At 31.7% G+C, this 17,082-nt stretch overlaps 1 protein-coding gene across 2 annotated transcripts in view; it reads right to left on the reverse strand.

Moving 5' to 3' along the window:
- The window catches only part of LOC113393195 (mucin-2-like), a 47,509-nt gene extending 35,881 nt beyond the window's left edge, over positions 1-11,628 (reverse strand). The window contains exon 1 of one of the 2 annotated variants that reach the window (XM_064215127.1): positions 11,610-11,628. The gene's annotated coding sequence lies outside the window, so the exon portion shown is untranslated. Of the gene's footprint in view, positions 1-11,307; positions 11,587-11,609 lie in introns of those variants that run through there. The other variant, XM_026629955.2, reaches the window with a different exon arrangement.
- Positions 11,629-17,082: the final 5,454 nt, after the last annotated feature.

Consider the following 17,082-nt stretch of genomic DNA (forward strand, 5'->3'; position numbering starts at 1 on the left):
TTTATGTATGCTTAGCTCGATCATCACGCAATAATCGTATAATGTATTTCATTCCGCTTTAATGTTGTTATAAAGTCCGTATTAGGCCCACGCAATATGAGAGTATAATTATGACTGGTGTATCAATTTTATTTCAACATAAAGTGTTTTTATAAGCAGGTCAAAACGGATTTAGTGGGTTAATTACCTTAAATCTGATCCAGTCACAAAACATATAGGAGAACAAATTGCGTTAATCATTTACTTCAAACACTATTTTCTATATCAGTATTCTTCGCATATAGTAGACCATGTCTGTATGTGATATATTCCTTTGATAGAACTTTCATTTGAAACTTTATTTTTCGATACAAAACTCGAGTTTCAAAATTATTATCTCGCTTTTTTGTATTGTTTTTGATAAACTCCGATTTAGTCGTAACTTGTCTTCGTTTAATATTAACTTAAAAAAAAGTATTTCGGGGGATTATAGTATTTATTTTAAATTGTGTTCTAAATTCAATTTTTGTTCACGGTTTAATTAATAAGAATGTTATTCCTCAGAAAGCGGAGTTGGACAAGAATGAAACAGGATACATGGCGTATGTTTAAAATAGTTAACGAGTCACGAGCACGCCCACTCCTGCTCTTACATGAATCTTAACTTGACAAAAAATAAATCCGGCTACAATAAGTTCCTGTTGTAAATTTTGAAAGTTAGTTACATGCTAAGAATATTCTAGATTTTTACGCCAGTAATAATATATCTGGCAATTATTAAAATTACATAAAAACACAGTCACGACATAGATGTTTTGATTATTGTATTTTACTAACATACGGAGGTTTATCTCAACATTTTGTATGATAAGCTTATTATGATATATATTTAAAAAAAGCTTACAGATTACTGAAACAAAATTTGATAAAAGCCCAATTATCTTAGAGAACTAATTTAGCTAGAAAAAATATTAAATTAAAAACCAGTGCCAACTTTACATAACTTTTTTATATAAAATGTAACATATATTATATTCACTTTAGTAAGTTAATAAAAAAAGAGAAAACCGATTTGAAATTAAGTTAATCACATAATTGTGACGACATATAAAGTATTATTTTAATAATAGACAAGAAATAATAGACAATATCTGGCCCACCACAAATTTCACCAGACACCAGTTACAGTCACGACTGCTCTGCTACCGGAGTTTTAGGGTTCAGTTTTAAATTAACTTTGTATATTAATATAACATCTATTAATTTACGTTTAAATTACCGTATTCAAATTACATACTTTTTATTTTATTATATTAGCATTTATACATTGTAGCAATTTATCAAATCTAAAATGAATCTGTAGAATTATTATATAATAACAAACTCCACAGTCATCACATAACACGATCGTGAACTGTCAGAATGTGATATCGCTACATTAATTGTAATAAAGGATACACGATTTATATAAGAAGTGAGGTCTTATAGAATATCATCGTTGAAGAACTCGAATCGGAAGTGAAAGAAATGTTCGTATCATTAAAAAAGTAAATGAAAAAGTTTGACGAGGTCATGAATTTTCGGTACTCGTAAATCTAAAGCCTGACATTGACATTCTGATATAACACCTACCAGTCTCCTGTATTCTAATGTTATCTCATTACACAAAGAAAAATATATATATATACTAATATTATAAATGCGAAAGTATCTCTGTCTGTCCGTCTGTCATGATTTCACGGCCAAACCACTGAACCCAATTTGATGAAATTTGGTATGAAGAAAACTAGAACCGCAAGGAGGGACTACTTTTTTGTACCCTAATACCGGACAATCTACCCTCATAACGCGAGCGAGGCCATCAACTAGTTATATAACGAATCTGTGCTTGCATTTAGCACAGTTTCGTCCAACATACAAACATATCTGTTTCGTCAAATATATACAACGTTAGCACACGCATTATATGCGATGTTTTAAATTTTCCTGTTCAGTTATACTATTTAAAATAATTCCATATAAATAATTCAATACGGAACTCTAAGAATTAAATTGATTAACAATGAGTCGATTTTTAACTTTTTCTAGCACCTGGCGGAAGACCAACGTCACGTCACGATATAGCTATTAAGCCCAGTAGTCTGTAAAATCGAGTTTTATTTTTATACAGCACGAATTCGCATTTATTTACATGTTTATCTATCTCTATCGAAAAAATATATGTTCATGGTAATTTGAGGAAATGCCTAACATAGAAAACGATTTGCCGATTTAAAGGGTTTAAAGGGTTTTATGGCCATGGACCACTCAGAAACAAAGGCGAATAATTCCTGAAGCAGACGTACAAAACGAATAATTAAAAAAAACCCCCGTGCATGTGAAATTCATGAACGTCTTTTATCGTTTGAAAGTATATATCTATGTTACTTTCTTTTTTATTCAAAAAATCCTCATATTGTTGACTGAGGTCGTCTTTGCCCTCCATATCCGCCCTTGGAAACAATTATGAAAACTAAAACGTTTTTAAATTATAATTTAGGTTTTATTAATATATGAAAACATAATATAAAAGTATTCACAGCGAAAAGATTTGCCTTTCGGTTTTTTTTTCATTAGTCACATTAATTTGCAATAGCGAACCACCAGAAAAAGAATCAAAATTTAATTGATACAGCCGATCCGAGCGACCGTCCGTTTCGCAGTGAACTATTTGTTAGTTGCACATAGTTTGGGTTCGGTGACATTACTACAGATATATTTTTAAGCGACATTGCTTTTCATATCGCTAAACAAAAATTATGATATCTTTACTAATGCGCATGATAATAAATATAATTTATACGATATATAAAAAATATAAACGATTTTTTGTATACAACATCCTATTAAATTATGTTAAGTTATAAAATTAAGTACAGCAAAATATATTACTAGTTTCAGGGCACAATTAAATTAACATATTGATATTATAAACGTTGATATATTCATATTGACATTTGAAGATTTAATAACGTTTAATGTCGCTACAATCTTCAATGAAGAACCTACCTAGTAACAAGGCTTATTCAATAACATATAACCAAAGGCGATAGTAATTTCAAAACTTTTAAAGGTCGTTACAAAGTAACCGATAATCGTTTTTGCATGTACGAAATACGAGTTAATAAAGGTGGGTTAAAAATAACAGCGTGTAAGTTTAGTTAGGAACAATAGCATTGTGGTAGATCGTGAATATGCCGCGTTACTGTGAGGAATGCGGCATTTTGAAAGTACTACGTGCAAGGTCAAAGGTGCACTGAGCTGATTGACAGTTATGACAAGATATCCGTTCTAATGCATCCACTCCATCACTCTGTATTGCGCCTGGCAGCTGTCTACGTGTAATAACCTTATTATATCTGTGCTCCTGCTACAAATACAAATCGTTACAAATTTATAAATCTGTATCATGTATTCTGATAAAATGATATCCTTGTTTATTCATTAAAATACTTTGAAAACCTGATTTAAGACATTGTTTCTTTACTAAATTTCAACAAAATAATGAATCATTGAATATTAATAAGACAAAATGGTCTATCAAAATGCGGCATTTGAAGACTATGTAACATGTCGTCGGTTTTTATAACTGTACCATTTGATGTAGAAAGTTTAAATCAAACAAGTCACCAATGTGAATCGTGACCAGCGAAGATGTCGATAACTTATCACATGGACACAGGCACAATCGCCCGCCTTCGCAATAGCCAAGTCACATGCGACAATCAACGTATTGTGATGCGGACTATTCAATGCGATCGGAAGAAATCGCAAATGTTCTTCAACTATTATGATTGGCGAAGCGTCGAGATTGTTTGCGGGATAAAGACGTCAATTTTAAAGAGGTTCAGTAAAATAACAAGTCAATAATAGATTTGATACGCGTGTTTGCAAACGTCGATAAAGTGCAATTATGGTCTGAACTTGTGAGTCATGATCTTATTTTGATGTTACAAACTTTACCATTTAAATCTGAATTATCTATCAAGTAGGTTAACTTATAATGAAGTAAACATGGTCTTAAAATAGAGTTTAAGACTTTTTTATTTTTTTGATTAAAATAGGTTTTGGTAATAGTTAGGTCTTTTGTAACGTGAGTTCGTTTAAGTAGTATCGCGGCATTGCATGCGACGGCGTGGAACAGTTTTCATCATGATCAATTTATTCGTTATTGTTACGTGATCCAAGTCGGTATGATGCTTTTGTTTTTAATATTATTATTTGGGAAATACTGTTAATTATTGCATTAAATAAAAGAAAATGAAATTTTATCTGCACACTGTTTACGGCTGTATCGGATTTACTGAAGACTTCATTCGGTGTGGATTGGGCTATTATGCGTCAGATAAAATTGGATTGCAGTTGTTGTTATAATGTTCCTTTGAAAGAATCATTTACGAGATGTCAGAAGAGACAAAATAATAAATGCAGTAACAAAGAAAAACATTTCTTTGAAAACACTTTTGAGATTTGTCAAAATTTAAACATCCAAAAATCGGTTTAAAATGAACGATAGTATAAAATAGAAATATTAATTATTATCTAAATTACTCTGACTAAATGTGATTGAATCATTTTTGTTATTCAATATTTGAACATTTCTCAAATAGTACGTGGGCGTTACGGGTTTTATTACCAAAGATTATTCAATATTTGCAAAAGAAGTAAAAAGCATATACAGTTTTATGGAAAGTTTTATGAAGAGTGAATTATTCTTATTTAACGCAGTTTAATTATATCATTGGTTGGGTCATTAAATGTGTATACACCTATAAATACATGAAATTTTCCAGCGGGCTTAGACAAATGTTGAGATTTCAATCGTTTTCGGAAATATTTGATCAAGCAACATTCGTATACATTTAGGTGTATTCTACAAACGAATTCGTCATTCGAGATGTTAAGTGTAGGGCTGTAGGAGGTTTATTGGATTGCTAGTGGTAATATTTGTTTATTGACATTGACATTCTAATAAGAGTAGTACTGTATATGAATCTTGCAGTATGACTTGGTCAACGATCTGATTACTTTGTATTATTATTTTATTACCGCAATATTCGTACACAAATGATTGATCGTCAACCACAGGAACACAACGATGATAGGCGTTGTGGCTTTGTATTCGAATAAGAGGTCAGTTAGCCGTTTGTGTGACATTAAATGGAAAAATATTTAAATTCGATAAGAAATAATATATACATAAATTATAGGAATAACAAGTTACTTAAATAAAGACCTTGGACAACTTTCTGTTTCATAAAAAATAAGATATATTTTTTTTATAACAATGCTATTAAAAGTATTTTGAAATTTGTAAAGTGATACATTTTAAAATCAGTCCTGAGATCCCACTGGAATAAACCCAGAGACGGGTCGACGACCTGTGTGTCTGATGTCGTGAGAGACGGCACAATTAATTATCACTTGCTATTAATAGGCACTAACAATAAATGATAACACGTACAGGTGGTTTTTATATAGCTCATTATCTGCTTAATTCTTACTTGATTTATATTATGACTTATTTATGTTAAAATTTATATTTACAACAGCGTGCGCGCAATGTAGTATACGTTTATATATTTAATATATTGGCAGTATTTTCGTGATATTTTATTGTTTCGAAATTAAATCATAAAATTATGTTGCTGTCGTTTTGTTTTATTTAGCTTACAAGTGTTACTTATATAATATTAAGTAGTTCCATTACAATGTTATACATTCGGTCACCTAAACTTAGGGTCATATGTATTTATTTAACTAACATGCGCGATATATTTTCGAAGAATAAAACATTACATTAAACAGTACATTTAAAAATAAATTGAAATTCTATTTGATAAAATATTTATTAATATTGATATATAATATCATACAATCGATTTAATGGTTTTATATTTTTATATAATTATGTTACAAATTTATTATTATGTGTATTTAAATAATGTTAATAGGTTTTTTGATGCAGCTAAAATATAAATAGGTCGTACATTGGATCAGTGATCCGCGGTCACGTAACATGCGACGTTGCTTCATAGCTTGCGTCAATTCGCACGCGACGACACTGCGCGAGCGCATCGCGAGTTCCATTGGCAATTCAACGACCTTTATGACTTTTGTACATAAAAACTTATAAAATTACAATTCGATATTGTTATAATTTCAGGTTGTCAAGTAAGGATATAGCGTTCAAAGCAAAATTACATTACATAAAGCGTAAATAAACTTTTATGGTATATATAATATTTTAATAATTATTAAGATATATTATATCACGTGCTATAACTGCTGTATTAATTAAAGGTTTTGTTTATTATACAGAGTGGTTCGGACGTAACAAAAAGCGGTATATGCAACACACATTGTATATACTATAAAGACATCACCGGGACGGATTCGGATTACATAAAACATGCTTTTGGTTACAATTTTGGCGAGCCGTAGCAAAGTGCGCCATTCTTTAGAATAAATAGTAACTTTCAGATGTAACACTACGATAATGGACATACCGTTCCGGGAAATTATGATTACGCAATGTATTGTTTAAATAATCAATACATTCATTAAGAATAAAATAACTGTTTCTGTGGTTTTAATAAATAAATGTAAAAAATATTACAATATACATACTTATTATTATCATTTTTATAAACTTGACTAAGATTTAAACCGATAAAATCTATGTTATGTCATCCGTCTGTCGATCCTTTTTCGGTCTTTTCAGATGCTAGTCATGTGTCTACACTCAATCCTCTAGGTATTACACAAACATTTTATAACTACAATACTTGAATACATTTTAGTTTAAGTAAACTTAATAAGTCATTAGGTTGTCTTGAAGAGATCGCTAATCGTAAATAAACCGCTTTTTGTTCCTCTTAAATATTTTTATCATATTGTTATTGTACAATTTATATATGCGTACAATTATGTATACTCTTATTTTGTATGTCAAAAAAAAAAAAACAACAACAAGGCATAAATGATATTAAATTTCCAGTATGAAATCAAATTCCGAACCGAATGTTTTTTTATGATGGTAATGGTAGTTCGCCGCAATGCTTTGATGCCTCGTCTATTATCCGTTATGATGCGGGTTATTACAAATGTGAAGGTCGGTATGTGTCAAACCTGTCGGACAGAGCGTCTGTCAGAGGCCGGTCGAATGTTAAACACCTGTCGAAACACCTCATTATCCAATTGGCTGGGAAACACATATTGCACTAGTCAACGAAGAATTGAAAGGAGTAGGACGTAAGAAGCTAAGCATACAATCAAAACTGCTACACATTATTTTTAGAAGTAAATTCGATCGCATATATTAATTCGAATACAATAGTAGCGGTGGTGTATTTTTCATTTTTATTAATGTAAGGCTGATTTAGATTTTAGTTTTAAAAACGACACGTTGCTGTTTATTTCACGGTTTGTGTAATTCCTTAACCTTTAAACATATTATTCATATAGAAATGGTAATAACGTCGATTGATACGAAAAAAACCCTTAAAATTTTCTGAAGAATTTCGAATGTGTTTGCGTGCTGGCAAAAAATCAAAATATTCTTTGTTCAAGTAGGCTTATAGAAACACTTTTGATACGTGATTTTATACTATTTATTAGCAGATTGCTAAACAGGGCATCTAATGTAATCGTTTGTACTTGTAATTCCACTGATTCTTAGTGAGTTCTTTAATCTTGAACAAAGTTTTCATCTAGGGTGAGCGTAAGCGGCGACCTTGAAAAATATGATTATGCAAATATCTTACAAGTGATGCGTCATACAATAAAAATGATAAGGAACTTTTATGTAATAGATTTGGGTTTTTGGCATTGGGCTGTTTTTCCCGGATTATAATTTATCTCCTTGAATACAATTAAGGCTTTAAATGAATTAAAACCGTACTATATAGACTCTAGTGAATATATAATAAACTAATACTAATAGTTTCTATGAAACGCTTATATACCGTAAGAATATTACGCACGTATAATAGTATTAAATTTTCAATCAACGATACAACAACAGTTGCCAAAGACGCAAATGAAAATATAGTACTTGCCAAATGTAAATACATTTTTGTATAAACATTCAATAATATTTTATTATGTAACAGATAAAAATGTCTATGATTTTTTTTATCATCATAATTTAAATAAAAAACTTAATTTATAATTATAACGACACGTTGACACGTTATTAAGGGTCAAAGGTAGACTACATTTCGTTTTATGAGATATCCGTATTTACTATAACGAAATATAATTTCTATTTAAAACTAAAAATTGAGATATAAAAAAATTACTAAAATATTACATATTAAGGTTGTACAAATTTAAAAACCAAATTTGTAAAATGGGAACGAGAAATAAATTTAAATAAATAAGGGCTGTAATTCCGTTTAACCCTTACCTCGGATGGGTCTGATTTTTATTATACATCATTATATATTTCGACGCTTTAATAACAAATATGATAAAAAAATACGCTCATATTTCAATTTCAATGTCAAATCTAGAAAAAAGGTTTATATTCTTTTGTAAAAAATTCCGATCTCAGAGGATTATGTTTTCTATAAAAAATTTGTAGGCCTTAAAGAGAGAGTAATTTTTTGTTCAATATAACATTAGTGTAGAAACAGTCGTTTCTCAGATATATGCGATAATGCTCAAACAATGTCACAATTTTGTCAATTTTGGTCACAGAAAACTGTCATAGAACCACCACGTAGACTTTTGTTGTAAAGACGCGGAGGAAGGTACGGCACGCTGTAATAAAGCAAAGCACGGGCCCCAGCAGGAGACGGACCGGAAGAGGCTGGTCGCGACTAGCAAGCCAAAGATTGCAGAGGCGAGTGTTGATGCCTTTTCTTTGACACACAGGGCTTCATCCGTAGTGCTGCTGATATCACCTTAAGACCTAAGCTCGGAATGGAATTGGTTTTTATAATATCACAAAGTTATATGTCGGATATTACCTTTTAATGGGAGTGGTCTCGGAGGGGAGCGGAATCCCGTTCCACTTTTCTTAGCTCCAATTGTTAGATTTTGAAGCCTCTTATTTCTCTAAGAAGTGGCTCTTCCCGAAAGCATATTGATAAAAAAATGACAATATTTATTTAGATTCAATACAAACCTTGAAAACGAAATTTATTCGTATTTATTTGTATTTGTATTTTGAATCCATATGTATAACAAAATTCCGATCAATAAAAGTTATGACTTAAACATAAATTTATCCGAAATTCACTAGTTGTAAAATTAGATGTGAGAATGTATTCGAGTTCATATATTTTGATTTACGACTTCCGTTGACGGTTTTTAATGCAAGATAAATTATCTGGTGCGATTAGATCTCAAACGGTTATATAAGTTTTGACATGGCGCTAGACTTAATTAAGGTGAGGATAATACATTTTTATTTAAAGACATTTGAAGGTCACAAGGTTTTTCTGAAATCAAATCTTAAGGAGCTCAGGCTTTGCGTACACGACAGGCTCGTTCGAAAGTGTTCGCTGGAGCGAGTCGTAAGCACGTTAATAGTTGCGCCACTTCTAAAGGTCGAATGCGAATCGATTAATAAAATGGATGAATATATCCAAAAAAATATCGTTTAAATCGATTGAGCTAATTTGAGTGTACTTTTATAGGTCTTACGTAATTCTTATAAGATCTGTAACAAATTAAAAAAAGTGACATAATATCCGATTCATTTTATTAATTTGTTGCTCATATAGGACAATAATTATGACCATTAATCTGGTTATTATGTTTCCTTGCGATTTCAGAATATGTATTCAATAGTGTATTTTACGAATACAGATGATCCTAAATGCAAACTAAGAGGAATGTTGTATTGGGTGTATAATCAGACAACTCGAGTCGTGACCGGACTCAGAAACTCAAAACTTCACTTGGATATTCACACTTAAACACAAATAGATTGTTTGAATTGGTTTAAATAGTAAATATTCATATCGAAATTCTCAGAATAAGTCAGTTCATTTAAATTATTATATTGAATATTATACTTTATATTGTATACAATATTTCAATATGTGAATTTTAAATTTTAAGTTTCAATGTAATTACGGTCTCTTTTATGTGAGTTATTATTATGAAACAAGCGACAATCAAATTATCAATAATCAAGTATGTTTATTATTTGACTTAAGTCATTTTAATTTTTTTAGGATTCATGTTTCTATTGTTTAATTTATTTGTAATGTGATGGTTAGAAGTGAAAATAGTATTAGGAAATAGATTATAAAGAGAAAAGCGAAACGAGTTTCCTTATTGTCACGATATCTTTGCATGTATTAATACCGGGAAGACGATTGTAATTACGACAATATGTTCGCTAGTTTGTTTTTAGACCAATTTAATAAGTATATTATTTACAATTCTATCCTTAATTGACTAAATTTAGTACAATATTGATATTCATGAGAGCTTAGTGTATTTTTGCATTCTAAAGTGGTCTAAGTAATATAGTGGGCGTTTGTCCTCTGCATTGCAAATCAGACAGGGGAAAGCAAATTGACTCGTATGGGTAAATCGTGAGCAAAATAGTCGCCAGGTGTTTAATAAGGATTTACTTTCAATCTTCTGTCATTGAAGTCCAACCTTACGTGCCTACTGTATATGTTGCTACTTTCAAGATTTCATTGTAAACATAACAGGTCTGCTTGTCAATAGGCATTTAAATATATTTTACAAATACATCAATAGTAATAATAGTTAGAAATGTATAACTACTCGATTGAATCGAAGTTTTTTTTTTCATTGTCTTGAGTTATCAACAATCTAATGTCATTATGTATAAAGTACGTACGTCTTACCGAGTAGAGCTGGACACCCTGAATTGAAGTTAAAACGATGCACTTAATTTACAATTCTCGCTGAATAACAACGACTAGATGGGTTTCGTAGGGCGTGTGTTTTTAGCTCACGACTGCATAACAAGTATCAGGTTTATGCATTGTGTGACAGTTGTGATATACTGGTTTATATCCGAGACAAGGGAACACGTGTCTATAATAAATGGAACCAGTTTTAATGATTCGATTGCAAGTTGGTCATAATCACTCGCTTACCGACTAGCCTGCTGACCACTCACTGGCGGGAAATAGACATCCACTTTCGACATTACATTCGTAACGCGTTTAACACAAATATAAACGAGTGATAATAAATTAATTGCAACCAGTTCTACTTCAAACTATTGCATTAAATATATAGTCGGCGTAAATATTTAATTTATCTTACTATTAATAAAATAAAACAACTTACGTTCTACTGAGTGTAACATCCAAAACTGGCGGCAACTATGTTTAATTTATCAGTAACGTTATATGGTATAAAAAAACCACCCAAATGGTATTTATTCACTGTGAAGTTTGAACCAATCCATAGGGAAAGAGTTGAAGGTCACGTAAAGAAAAACAAATTATGAAAATGACACTGGCGAGGTTTACGTCGGCCGAGAGTAAACGATCGTGAAACACGTATTACCGCGCGGTAGGAGTAAGCAAAACTGACATACGCAGCGCGCAGGCGCTGCCAAGGTATTGTTAAAAGTTACTTTTACTTACGAGACTTGCTGCTCTAGGCGGTTCGCTTGAGACCTCGTTTGCGGCGCCCGCGCACGCGTAACGGCTCTACCTTTACGATCGCGAAAGAGAAAAACAGAGGTCTCTCTTTTCGCTGCATTACCGATAAAAATGTAGACGATTATGCATAGATGAACATTTTAATAGATATTACTACGTAAAGCATCGGTCACGGTTCATTGAAATTTTAGGCGAGTATAACTTTACATGTAAGGAGAGCGAGTATGTTATACGCCGGTATGCATTCGTAAGATTATTTTATCATTATACCAGCGATCTACCCCGGCTTCGCACGGGTGCAACTTATTAGAACAGGAATTGAGAAGTACGCTTAGCAAGAAAATATTAAGTAGGCATATTTATTTTATATCGTTTTATTTATTTATTAGATTATATAAGTATGTCAAAAATGAGAAATATTAATTATAATGGTATGGTGAACCATTGATCTAAATGGTCCACCACGGGTTATAGATTCGAATTTGGATAATTTTACCTGCCAAGGTCAAAATTTTATTATTACAGCCAGTTCCGATCGCTCCGACCACCCGTTTCGCAGCGTACGATTTTTTCGTGAAACGCTAATATTTTCTAAGCTCATTCGAATGCACAAGACAATTTTAATCTATCTTAAATGCTCAAAATAATTAATGTGTTCGTCTAAATAAGGATTAAAATAATGAATTGGGGAAAATGCTTCGCAAATAACCTGTAGCTTTTTGTAAATCATTTATAGAAGATAGACATATTCTATGAAATTTACAAATCGTCGTCGTTTATCGTTCTTTCTAAAAGTGAAAATTGCATCAAAATCCGTCGAACGCTTTAGAAGATTTTTAATTATTCAAATGTAATGCATAGAAGATCAAATATCTTGAGGTTATTCGTTGATTTCAAATTTAAGTAAAAATCAGTTATACACGTATAGTTCATTCGCTAAGGAGGGCGAAACTCCCTTTCGAATAGCGTTCTGTAAACTCGATGGACTTGACCTGACAACCATGCGTGTAAGAGGAATCACTGAAATACGAAACGAAGTAAACGTAGCAAGGAGAGAATCAACTGCGCTACAGTTTTATACAAATAAAATAATAATTAAAAAAATGTACTATTTTCAGCCTTTACATTGGAACCAATAGTTCAAAGAAAAAAAAAAACATTACTATTTTTCTCAGTTGTAAGATAATTCACGATTTTTATGTGGTATCGTTTAATCTACTTTAATAAATGTTAGAGACATAAGACACTTAAACATACCGTTCGTTTATTGTTATTTCTAATTTGATTTTACCTTTACGCAATTACTTTTTTTAGTTATTTAAATACAAGAGTTCACACACAGTCTCATACAAAACACATAGGCACGCAGATTTGCATGCCGTCGCTTTTTAACTAAAAAATAAAAAACACCTTTAAAAGTGAAAAACATATTTCTGCTTATATTTAATTACCACTGGTACCACTAGTACCATTAGTAATAAATAAATTAAACTTAAAAAAAAAAATTAAATTTACTTTTTTGACAGGGTTTTGAATAGCCCTAAATAGAAAGAAACAGAGAAATTTGATATTTTTAAGTGTCAATCGAAATAAAACTGCATTAGGTTAAAAGGTAAAGTTTTTTAGTAGATTCTGTGTCGTTAATTCTAAATTAATTGTTTTAGATCGCACAAAATCCTTAAAACATTTTATTTTTTTAACTGTTTCAGGTCTACATAAAATATTACGTAATTAAATTATTATTTAGCTTCTACGGATACATTTTGACGACAACGGTCGGAAGTTAGACTATTATTAATACTTCATATATTTTGCATTGACAAAAGACATTGATAATACAAGTAGAAGTTTAGCCTGAAGTCTGGCCTATTATCCTGAAGTTCACAATATGTATTTGTTAAATATAAGTTATTTAAATAAGGTAAGGATCTTAATTTAAACATCGTTGCTTTTAATTTAACAAATTTAATTTAACAAATCTACGGCAAAATTACCACACATAATTATAATTTTTTCAAATAGTTTCAAGGACATTCTCCATAGTAATCTCAAATCAACTAAAATCTCACAGAGGGGACGGTACGCGCAAACTATAATGTATCGCTGAAATTCTACAAAGGATAGTTCAACAGAACGTTCGATAGAGAGAACTACTGTATTTTTGAGATTTGTGTAGTAGGTATGTCATTATTTACTAATATTATTGAGCCACCGCGAATAGCGTTCGCTCGTATGAACACTCTTGGCAGTGTGTAATTTGAAATATTAAATGTAAATTTTACAAATAAAGGAATTGTGTATATCATATATTACCAGGATAGGATTTTTTAGCAATTTGCACTGCAGTATTCCACTAAACCTGTTTAATGTACGAAATATAAAACGTATGTATATTCGATTTATCCCTACTTGAATTCTGTAGTGGGTGTGTGGATTTGAACTTTCGACGTTCTATGTGTAAAAATACTATAGAAAGCTATCTCCGATCTTCTGCGCTAGATATGTGAGTATCTAAATTCACTTACAGCCTTTTTCTACCAATTAAGATTATAACAAAACATCCAACGTGCTATAACAACAATTAAAATCATAAAAATAGCATTGTTGTTACGCACATTAGCGAGGTACATAAGACACTGGCATTTCGCTAGTAACCGGAGACTGGTCAACTTGAAACCCGTCAAATATTATGTATCAAGGTCGAACAGCTTGAGTTTCTTTTCATTTTTTTTTATGTTATCGACACACAACTATTTATATTACACGTTCATTTGATTTGTTTTTTGTTTTATTTATGCATTTAGTCTTAAAATTTAATTATTTAAAAGGTATTTGTTCAGTTCAGTTCCAACAAGCTATTTTTGTTTAAAATATGTGAAACTTATCTTGTAAACTATATATGTATATAACAGTAGAGTTTATTCGATTTGATTAGTATAAAATTTTGTGTTGACTTATCCTTATGTCTGTAGGTGGGATTTTTTTTAGTTTAAATTATTAATATCTCGTTAATCGATTTCAATATGATCGTGAGAATTGAGAAATCAAAGCATTGCGGTGATTGATATGAAAAATCGCGTAAAAAAAATGCGTTTGACCCTGAGGGTATGATAGTTAATATTTTTATTTCTTAACTACATTTTTTACTTTCTACAAAATAAGTCTAAATTCACTCTATTATGGATTACATAAATTCGATGTTCTTGTTTCCTTGTGTATGAATGTATGAACCTTGTTTGTTGGAAAGCAAAATGAATTATAGGATATGTAATGTTCATGATGAAAGGATTCAGCAAACTTATACAGCCGGCCGCCTGAATAAGGCCTACTTGAGAATGCTTTTGCTGTTGGCTTGGTTCCCAGCCGCCATACTACAGTTTGCTATTGTACGTGCTCTATTGAGAGTAATGTTTTGGTTGCTCTTAAGACTAAAGATATTAGACTTCAGAAAATTAAATTAAGACTTAAATAATAAAAGTTATATTACGAACGATGCAATTTTTGCGTATTATCAAACAAGGCGATAAAAATGTGCGTAATGAGGATATTGGGAATTATGTATCTAGCTACAGTACTGTTCCCGCATGATGCAAGCATACATGTACAAAAATAGAACGTCCTGAGGCAGACGGTAACCAGGCTATCGAAGTGTCGTATACACTAGTGAGGAGTACAGGGCATAGCACTTTCGTTCCGAAATGCTCTGCCGAGCGACGACTCGACGAGCTGAATAAGAACAGCAGTGGATGCGGAGGCTAAAATGATTCTGCAGCGGATAGTGCCCCGGTATCTGAAGCACATTTCACGATAAAGGGGTGGTTTATATAAATGTTGCTATTAATAAATAACAAAGAACATTAAAATTTCAGTGTTTAAGTACCCACATTTTTAAAACAGTCATATTATATCAAATGATAAAAGCGGAATATTTTGTGTAGATATTTTTCGTTCGATCTTGCGTTATAATATTATTGGAAAATTAAATTCAATTAATTACGATTCTCACATAGTCTCTCTTAACATTGGTATTGCAAAAAGCTAGCTAAGGCACCAATTACTAACACCTTCGAATTTCCACAAACAGTAACGCCATCTAGTATGTCCTTGTGATACTACGGCTTATTCTCTTATCTCGCTTCAATTGATGTTAACTTTTCCTTGACGTAACTGAGTTGTTTCTCGGATTGTAATATAGATGTCGTTTTTTTTTTTATCTAAATTCTATAAGTTTGATTCGATAATTACAGTTTACAAATATCTTTTAAATTAGATAAATATTTAATCAGGTTTTTGATATTAATTTAAATTAATAAAACTACTTTTAATGGTAAAAAATATGTGATTAGTATAATTTTTTGTTTCTATATATTTTCACATTAGTCGAATTGAGTAAGTAAGTATAGTATACTCCGAGTGTGCTTGAAGTGTTGAAGCGGCTGTAACAGCTATCCTACCGGCCTTCGGAGCCTGGAAGAGACGAATGCGACGTCTCCTTCCGACTAACATAGGTAATGACCGGTCATGGTTTTTTTGCATAATACAGTGTGTAAGAACGGACGCGCAACGATGTTGACGTGACACCATTGCGGACGTGACACCACGCGGACCGGCATAACGTCAAGAATACGCTAGAGGCAAACTTCGCGTAGAACGCGGGAAGACAGATTTTGATCCACGACGTAGGACAATACCTCTCACTGTGAGTAATCATACCAGCGATACTTCGCAGACAATCGTCTTGAAGTGCCTTAGCCTGCTTTTGCCGTGATCCGTGCCGTACGGCCGTCGCATTGGTTTTAGAGGGTAAGAATCCCACATAACTCAGTTTTCCCAAGAGGTCCGGGTACCTTTCTGAAGGAAAGAAAAGAAAAAGAAAAAAAGTGTATGATGTGATTCTAAACAATTAAATGTCTTTTATGAAATGAAAGGTAGATTCAATACAGAAGAATCTTGATAATTTTCTCTTTTCCATTAGTTAAATTACATAATTTATACGTTATGTTAAGATATTGTCTAAAGAATATAGCAGAATTTAAGAATGACTTTCAAGTCCATTCTTCCCGAGTCCACAATTTTTCGATATTTTCATGTACTTTGTAATTCATAACGCAAAACGAATCAGCGCTATACCACTTGTATGCCACAAAGCGGAAAGTAAAAGTCCAGTGAAGCGAATATGAGTGATCGATCATCTTCGGAAGCAAAGTTTGATAAAGGAATTTAATATTAAATTCCGAAGAAAATTAGTTTTTTTTTCGTATAGGTAACCATGGTTACTTGTTAAAGTTTCGTGACCATCTAAATTATATTTATCATGACGTATGAACTGTTGAAACACTTGTTAAATTATATAAAGTAACATCCTGTAAGAGTCTCACTGGTGAGCAAAGGCTTTTTTCCATGTGATGAGAATGCTTAGAGCCTGTTCCGCTTGATCTAGTAAATGCTGTTAGAT

The sequence above is a fragment of the Vanessa tameamea genome, chromosome 6, assembly GCF_037043105.1.
Source record: "Vanessa tameamea isolate UH-Manoa-2023 chromosome 6, ilVanTame1 primary haplotype, whole genome shotgun sequence".
In the NCBI taxonomy this organism is placed as follows: domain Eukaryota; kingdom Metazoa; phylum Arthropoda; class Insecta; order Lepidoptera; family Nymphalidae; genus Vanessa; species Vanessa tameamea.